Genomic DNA, 8,287 nt, shown 5'->3' on the forward strand with positions numbered 1-8,287 from the left:
ATCCTGCCTTCCCTTTCATCAATGCTTGGCATACCCACTCTTGGAACAGCCTTTCCTAACCCACTTGCGAGGCCCAACAGAGCGTAGAAGGAGCCAGAGAGTGTTTATATTTGATCCCAACAGCTCTGAAGGCACAATCCTGGCTCACTGCAACCTCCACCTCCCCGGCAGAAGTGATTCTCCTGTCTCAGCCTCCTGAGTAGTTGGGATTACAGGCGTGTGCCACCACACTCAGTCAATTTTTGTATTTTTAGTAGAGACGTGGTTTCACCATGTTGGTCAGGCTGGTCTCGAACTCCTGACCTCGTGATCCACCCACCTCAGCCTCCCAAAGTGTTGGGATTACAGGCATGAGCCACCTCGCCCAGCTCTCTATTAATCTAAACATTTTAAATAAATAAAAGAAAACATTTGTTAGGTATATAGTAGCTAACACAAAGATATCTGAACATAAAATTAAGAAATAGCATATTGAATCCAGAAGTATATTAAAAAACAAAATAAAGCAGCAAAGTGGCCAGGCCCCCCTGGGTGGGGGGACTGGGTCAAGGATGGGTACCCTCTTCATCAACAAGATCCGGGAGGAGTACCCAGACAGGATCATGAATACATTCACTGGGGTGCCCTCACCCAAGGTGTCAGACACGGTTGTGGAGCCCTACAATGCCACCCTCCCCATCCACCAGCTTGTAGGAAAAACAGATGAGACCTACTGCATTGATGATGAAGCTCTCTATGACATCTGCTTCAGAACCCTAAAGCTGCTACGCCCACCTATGGTGAACTGAACCACCTGGTGTCTGCCACCATGAGTGGGGTCACTACCTGGGTGTGCTTCCCAGGCCAGCTCAATTCTGACCTGCAGAAACTGGCCGTGAATATGGCCTCGTTCCCCCACCAGCACTTATTCATGCCCCGCTTTGCCCCACTGACCAGCCAGGGAAGCCAGCAGTCCCAGGCCTTGACAATGTCTGAGCTCACCCAGCAGATGTTGGATGCCAAGAACATGATGGCCGCTACCTGATGGTGGCTGCTGTGTTCAGAAGCCACATGTCCATGAAGGAGGTGGATGAACAAATGCTTAATGTCCAAAACAAGAAGAACAGCTACTTTGTTGAGTGGATCCCCAACAATGAGAAAGTGACCGGCTGTGACATCCCACCCGAGGGCTACAAATGTCCAACTTCACTAGCAACAGCAGGGCCATCCAGGAGCTGTTCTAGTGCATCTTAGAGCAGTTCACAGCCATGTTTCTGCACAAGACCTTCCTGCACTGCTACATGGGAGAGGGCCTGGACAAGATGGAGTTCACCAAGGCCAAGAGCAATATTAATTACCTGGTGTTCAAATACCAACAGTACCAGGATGCCACAGCCAAGGAGGAGGGCAAGTTTGAGGAGGAGGTGGCCTAGGGCCTCCAGTCACTGAGAAAGCAGGGAAGTGGTATGAACTCTTTATTCACTCCCAGCCTGTCCTCTGGCCTGTGCCTCTGTGTGTGCACTTGCTGTTTTCCCTGTCCACATCCCATGCTATACAGACACCATTATTAAAGCATTTTCATAGTGAAAAAAAACATTTGTTTTGGTTTATTTCCATGTCATCTTTTTTTGTCCAGTATACATTTTGTCTTCTATAAAATACCTGTGCCCCTACTGAATACTTCCATGTCTGGCTGCATATGTGTCTGTATGTCATGAAGAATAATTAACTACAGATCACTGATACAGATCTCAGAGTTTAACTGTGTATACATTTCTATAATTTCTTCATCTCATAAGAATCTGAATTTTAATCTTGGAGACAGAAGCTATCCCTTATCTTTTGAAACAGAGATTGGAAATCCCAGGGGCCTGAGCTGTTATACCCTAAGGTTAGTAAACTTCAAAGAACATCTTTTGCTGATCTTCTGAGTGGGAATATTTTCATTTAACCAGTGGGAGGGATGAGGTTCTCCCTTTTAGCAGCTATTTTGCAAGATGCTTTCCTTATGGGCTTGATCTCTTTGTCCCTACCCTGACCATAATCACATCAGTCCCAGCTCATTTCTGAGAAAGCTGGGGCTCTGAGCCCCACTGAGAATTGGTGTCTGGGCTCAGGCAGCAGGGACACAGTGAAGGGGGAGGATTTTGCAGGCCAAGTTTGGGAGAGGCAAAGCTGGGAGTCACAGGGGGATAGAGAGGTTGCTTGGGATAAGATGATGCCAGAACAGCTCAGGATTGGCCTTAAGTTCCCTGCCAGAGTCAGCCTGATTTTGAAGACCAAGGCCATAGCTCCGGTAAACCAGACCCATTCTCATTGTTAGTCTCCTGCAGCCAGAAAAACTAGCGGAGACAGGGTCCCCTGACAGAACCAAGTTAAATTTCCCAGAGCTCTAGGCTTTCATTCACACTGATCCACAGTCTTTACACACTCAGGGAAAGAATCACCATTTCTACAGATAATGGACTAAGAGCAGTAGGGCAATGTGGAAGTCCAGAGGGCATAATTCCCTGTGCACACCCAGCCATCTGAGCTCTCCCACAGCAGCTCTCTGGGGCCCTCACTCAGCCTCCATGCTCCTGCTCACACTGCTTGCCCAGCCAGGAGCCTTCCAGTTCCACCTGAGTTACACAAACCCCCAAGTGACACCAACCCGCTTCAGCCTTCTCTTGCACAACCTTCTGTTTATTCCCAGGAGATTCAGTCTCTTTCTTTTGCACCCTGGGTCCCTTCACTTGTGCTTCCATTGTGGGTGGTCACAAGCTCTGTGCCCTTTGGTATGAATCTCTTTGCTGGAGGACATAGGACACACTGCAAGTCAGGGACAGGGCTCATCCCTCAGAGATGGCCATATGGCCCAGGTTCTATACGTGCCTGCAAAACTGCTATTTCTGGCTGCTATAAACAATCTCTGGCTGGGCTGGAGGCTCATGCCTGTAGTCTCAGCACTTTGGAAGGCCTAAGCTGGCAGATGGCATGAGTACAGGAGCTTGAGACCAGCCTGGGCAACATGGTGAAACACAGTCTCTTCAAAAAGTTAAATAAAAAAAAAAAAAGAGAGAGAGAGATGGGCATGGTGGCTCACACCTGTAATCCCAGCACTTTGGGAGGCCGAGGTGGGTGGATCACCTGAGGTCAGGAGTTCAAGACAGGCCTGGCCAATATGCTGAAACCCTGTCTTTACTAAAAATACAAAAATTAGCTAGATGTGGTGGTATGCACCTGTAGTCTCAGCTTTGCAGGAGGCTGAGGCAGAAGAATCATTTCAACCTGGGAGGTGGAGGTTGCAGTGAGCTGAGATCTGAGATTACACCACTGCACTCCAGCCTGGGTGACAAAGCAAGACTCCATCTCAAAAAAAAAAAAAAAAAGTGCCTGGCACTGTGGCTCATGCATGTAATCCCAGAACTTTGGGAGGCCAAGGCAGACAGATCAGGAGATCAACAGATCAAGACTGTCCTGGCCAACAGGGTGAAGCCCTGTCTCTACTAAAAATATAACAAATTAGTTGGGCATGGTGACATGCACCTGTAGTCCCAGATTCTTGGGAGGCAGGAGAATCGCTTGAACCTAAGAGGTGGAGGTTGCAGTGAGCCGAGATGGCACCACTGCACTACAGCCTGGTGAAAGAGTGAGACTCTGTCTCAGAAATAAATAAATAAATAAATAAAAAACAGCCAAACATGATGTTGCATGACTGTAGTCCCCACTGCTCCTCTAGAGGCTAAGGTGGGAGGATTATCTGAACCCTGGAGATGGAGGTTGCACTGAGCCAGGATTACACCACTGCACTCGAGCCTGGGTGACACAGTGGGACTCTGTCCCCACAAAAAATAAAAATCTGTCTTTATCTGCAAGAGATACCTGCTGCCAAACTCATGATGAGGAAATAATGCCACCAACTGTGTACTCTCAGAAACTTGAGAAAAGTGACCAGGACCTCAGCCAGTGTTACTCTTGTACTGCAAAGCCCTGCAGTACCATCTGTGACGTTTCTTTTTACTCACTCAAAAAAGGAAGAGATAAATTATTTTTTTACAAATTACATTATACTATTCAAATCAACATATCAAGTGATGCATTTAGAGGTGTTGGTTGAGGTCTCAGAGGCCATGTGACTAGAGGAGGGGGCTGAAGTCTGAGAGGACACTTAGGTGAAGGTTGCGTGTCGGCTGAGACAGCGGGTCAGCCAAGTGAAGTTGGCTGAAGTACTAGAGAAGACCTAGGTGAAAGAGTTGGCTGAGGGCTGAGAGGTCATGAATAGATTATTTAGGTACTAGAGGAGACTCATGTGAAGGTGATAGCTAAGGGAGGCCACCAAGGTAGAGAAGGTGGCTGAGGTTCCAGAGGCCACTCATGTGAAGATAGTAGCTAAGGGGCCAGAGGCCACCAAGGTAGAGACGGTGGCCGAGGTTCCAGTGGCCATTAAGTGGAGAAGTAGGCTGAGGTCCCAGAGGCCACATTACTGGAGGAAGAAGATGAGGTCCCCCAGGACAGAGAGCTGGATGAGGTAGATAAGGTCTCCCAAGAGAGACAGTTGGATCAGGTGGATGGGGTCCCCCAGGACAGACACCTGGATGAGGTGATTGGGGTGACCCAGGACAGATGCCTGGATGAGGTGAATGGGGTCCCCCAGGACAGACACCTGGATGAGGTGGATGGGGTCCCCCAGGACAGACACCTGGATGAGGTGATTGGGGTGACCCAGGACAGACAGGTGGATGAGGTGAATGGGGTCCCCCAGGACAGACACCTGGATGAGGTGAATGGGGTCCCCCAGGACAGACACCTGGATGAGGTGGATGGGGTCCCCCAGGACAGACACCTGGATGAGGTGAATGGGGTCCCCCAGGACAGATACCTGGATGAGGTGGATGGGGTCCCCCAGGTCAAACAGGTAGATGAGGTGGATGGGGTCCCCCAGGACAGACACCTGGATGAGGTGCATGGGGTCCCTCCCCCAGGACAGACACCTTGATGAGGTGAATGGGATCCCCCAGGACAGACACCTCGATGAGGTGGATGGGGTCCCCCAGGACAGACACCTAAATGAGATGAAGGGGATCCCCCAGGACAGACACCTAGATGAGGTGGATGGGATCCCCCAGGACAGACACCTGGATGAGGTGGTTGGGGTCCCCCAGGACCAACACCTGGATGAGGTGAATGGGGTGCCCCAGGACAGACAGGCCAATGAGGTGGTAGGGGTTCTCCAGGACAGACAGACGGGTGAGGTTGACGTGGTCCCACAGGACAGAAACCTGGCTGAGGTAGATGAGGTCCCCCAGGACAGACACCTGAATGAGGTGGATGGGGTTCCACAGGACAGACACCTGAATGAGTTGTATGGGGTCCCCCAGGACAGATAGTAGGAAGAGGTGGTACCTCAGGACAGACAGCTGGATGAGGTGGATAAAGTACCATAGGAGATGCAGCTGGAGGAGCTGGTGGACGTCCCACAAAACAAACAGCTGGAAGACATGAAGGAGGTCCCAGAGAATACTCAATTTCTGGAGGTGTCTGCACTTCCAGAAGATCACCAGCTGGAGAAGATGGTGGAGATACCAGAAAGCAATTGACTGGAAGAGGTGACTGTGGTCTCAGAGAATCTTCTCTTGGAGAAGATGGTTGAGGTGGCACAGGACACTCAAGTGAAGTAGGTGGTTGAAGTCCCAGAGGGCACCTGAGTGAAATAGGAGGTTGAGGTCCCAGAAAACACTTACGTGGTGGAGTTACCTGTGGTCTCAGAAAGTCATTAGCTGAAGAAGGTGCTACAGGTATCAGATTACACTCGGGTGGAGATGTGTGTGGTCTCAGAACATCTCCAGCTGGAGACGGTGGCAGAGGAACTAAAGTACAACCAGACACACTTGTTTTTTTTTTTTTTTTAATTTGTTTACAAATGACAATCCACTTTTCTTTCTAGGAAAGTTAAAATGAAATACAAAAATCTTAAATCTTGAGAATTACAGCAAAAAACATTGCAGCCCTCTTGTCTTTCTTTTCTTATTTATATTTCTTCATCATGAATTAGAACATAATTCAAGAGCAGCAAAACAAACTTTGCCACTTAAATACTATGTGAGAAGAAGATACAAAATATAAAATGAACAATCACAAACAGGCAAAGGAAGGTAGGCTATTTCTCCTTGACAGAATAGCCTAGGCCTCACAGCCATGCATTGTCCAAGTGAGAGAGGGGAGCAAAGGACAATCATAGAATCACACTGACTGGATGAAAAACAGAAAATCATTATTTTGTCTCACATAAGCTTCTTAGAGACAATGTCATCACTGTATTCCCTGTGCCATCTCAGAAACTTCAAGTATAACAAATAAAAGTACTGATTAGTAAGAACCATATCTGACAGAACAAAAATTATTTGAATACTGAAGGTAAAATTATTGTAATTGGTTAACTTCTGCACTCCTTAAACAAAATGAATATCTGCTATCAGCATCTGAGGGTTTTTGAAACTTTTCATACCTGAGGACATGGGTAAGGAGAGGAGGGTTCACCACTGAGAGCTAGGGTTCATTCAAACACTATTACGGCACGGGGAAGGGTTTTGGGAAATGTATTTTTCTGACAGCAAAGAAACAAGTCCTTCTCTAGTAAAGAGCTCTAAAGACATCAGGATGTGGAGAACCTGCCCCTAGTGAATGAGTCAGAAGAGTTTGGACTGAGGACACTGTTCCTCTATAGGACAGGGTTAGTAGATGTCATAACTACCTTGTGAGTGAGGTGGTGCTAGGAAAATATGATTATCTTGGGATTAGATTCTTCATGCCTGTATGCACCCAAACAGAACCAGGATCCCTTCTTGGAGGTTTTGGCACAGCCTAAGGAGTACTTAGACCTCCAGTAAGAAAATAGTGGAAAGAAGGGGCAATGTATATGTTAATGCTGATCTGACAGCCCCAGTAAAGTACAAACACATGGACCTGAATGAAAGTATTTTAGAAGGAAAAGAAACACTGGAGAAACTTATTCACTAATAATCATTAGCCTCTCCATGAATATAAGAGTGGACATAGCCCACTTATTGATTCTAAAAGCTTATTTGCCACCGATACTCTGGTAAATCTCTAACGAAATACAGAGACCTGTAGGGTCAGGGAGCCTAGCTTCTTACGGAAAGGTAAAAGTAGAGCCTAGGATCAGAGCTAATTTCTTTTTCCCTGGAACAGAAAAGAGCAATATTTAAAAATGAAAAACAACAACAAAAAATGATGTGTGTGTCTGTGTGTTTGTACTTATATTCCTACATTTCAGTCTTTATGTTAAAGACATTTCTCATTTAATTGATAAGTATCCATTTGTATTGGAATATCTGAAGTTTACTGGGAAAATTAATCTTACGTTGTCAAGATCAAAAGTTCAGAGAGATGACATAGTTTAGGCCATATAGAAAACAAAAATCAAAAAGAAAAAGTGAGAGTGAAAGTCCAGAAAAAGGTCAGAAAATAAGAACTATATGTTCTGTATTAAAAGCAATGCATAGAAAGAATGTCTTCCGAGAAGCTAGGGTCCAAGGTTCACTCAGACCCCAACCCAGCCAGGCCAGCAGCACCCCCATTTCCCATTGGCCCTCCTGGTCCCTCTACTTGTGGTCCTTGTGCTATGCACCTTGGCTCTGTTGGCTCTCTAGGCTGTGACCTGCTTCAGAACCATTGCCTGCTAGGCAGGAAGACCTTGGAGCTACTGGGCCAAATGAGGAGAATCTCCCCTTTCTTGTGTCTCAAGGACAGGAGAGACTTCAGGTTCCCCCAAGGGATGGTGGATGGCATCCAGCTGCAGAAGATCCAGGCCATATATATCCTCCATGAGATGCTGCAGCAGATCTTCAGCCTCTTCCACTCACAGCACTCCTCTGCTGCCTAGAACACAACCCTCTGGGACCAACTCCACGCTGCACTTCATCAGCAGCTGAAATACCTGCTTGGTGCAGGCAACAGGAGAGAGAGAATCTGCCGCAGTGATTGGGAGCCCTGCACTGACTTTAAGGAGGTATTTCTGGGGAATCCATCTCTACCTGAAGATGAGAAATAGAGTGACTGTGACTGGGAAGCTCTCAAAGTAGAAATCATGAGATCCTTCTGTATATCAACAAATGTGCATGCAATAACTAAGAAGTAAGGGTGAAGACCTGGTATTGTCCTGAAATGATTCTCATTAACTAACCTGCCGTATCATACCAGCACATCTCTTTAGATGCTTCAAAAGACTTTTATTTCTGTTTTAGTCATTACATTTTTAAGTTAAATCCAGCAAATATTTTGTGAGTCTATTAAGCAAGTATAAGTT

General features: G+C 46.9%; 2 pseudogenes; both read left to right on the forward strand.

Annotated features, from left to right (window-relative positions):
• The first annotated feature begins 551 nt into the window (after window positions 1-551).
• LOC100415112 (tubulin beta-4B chain pseudogene) lies at window positions 552-1,708 on the forward strand (annotated as a pseudogene).
• A 3,700-nt stretch (window positions 1,709-5,408) lies between these two features.
• On the forward strand, window positions 5,409-8,119 carry LOC118150988 (interferon omega-1-like; annotated as a pseudogene).
• The last annotated feature ends 168 nt before the right edge of the window (window positions 8,120-8,287 follow it).

The sequence above is a fragment of the Callithrix jacchus genome, chromosome 1 (assembly GCF_049354715.1).
Source record: "Callithrix jacchus isolate 240 chromosome 1, calJac240_pri, whole genome shotgun sequence".
NCBI lineage: Eukaryota > Metazoa > Chordata > Mammalia > Primates > Cebidae > Callithrix > Callithrix jacchus.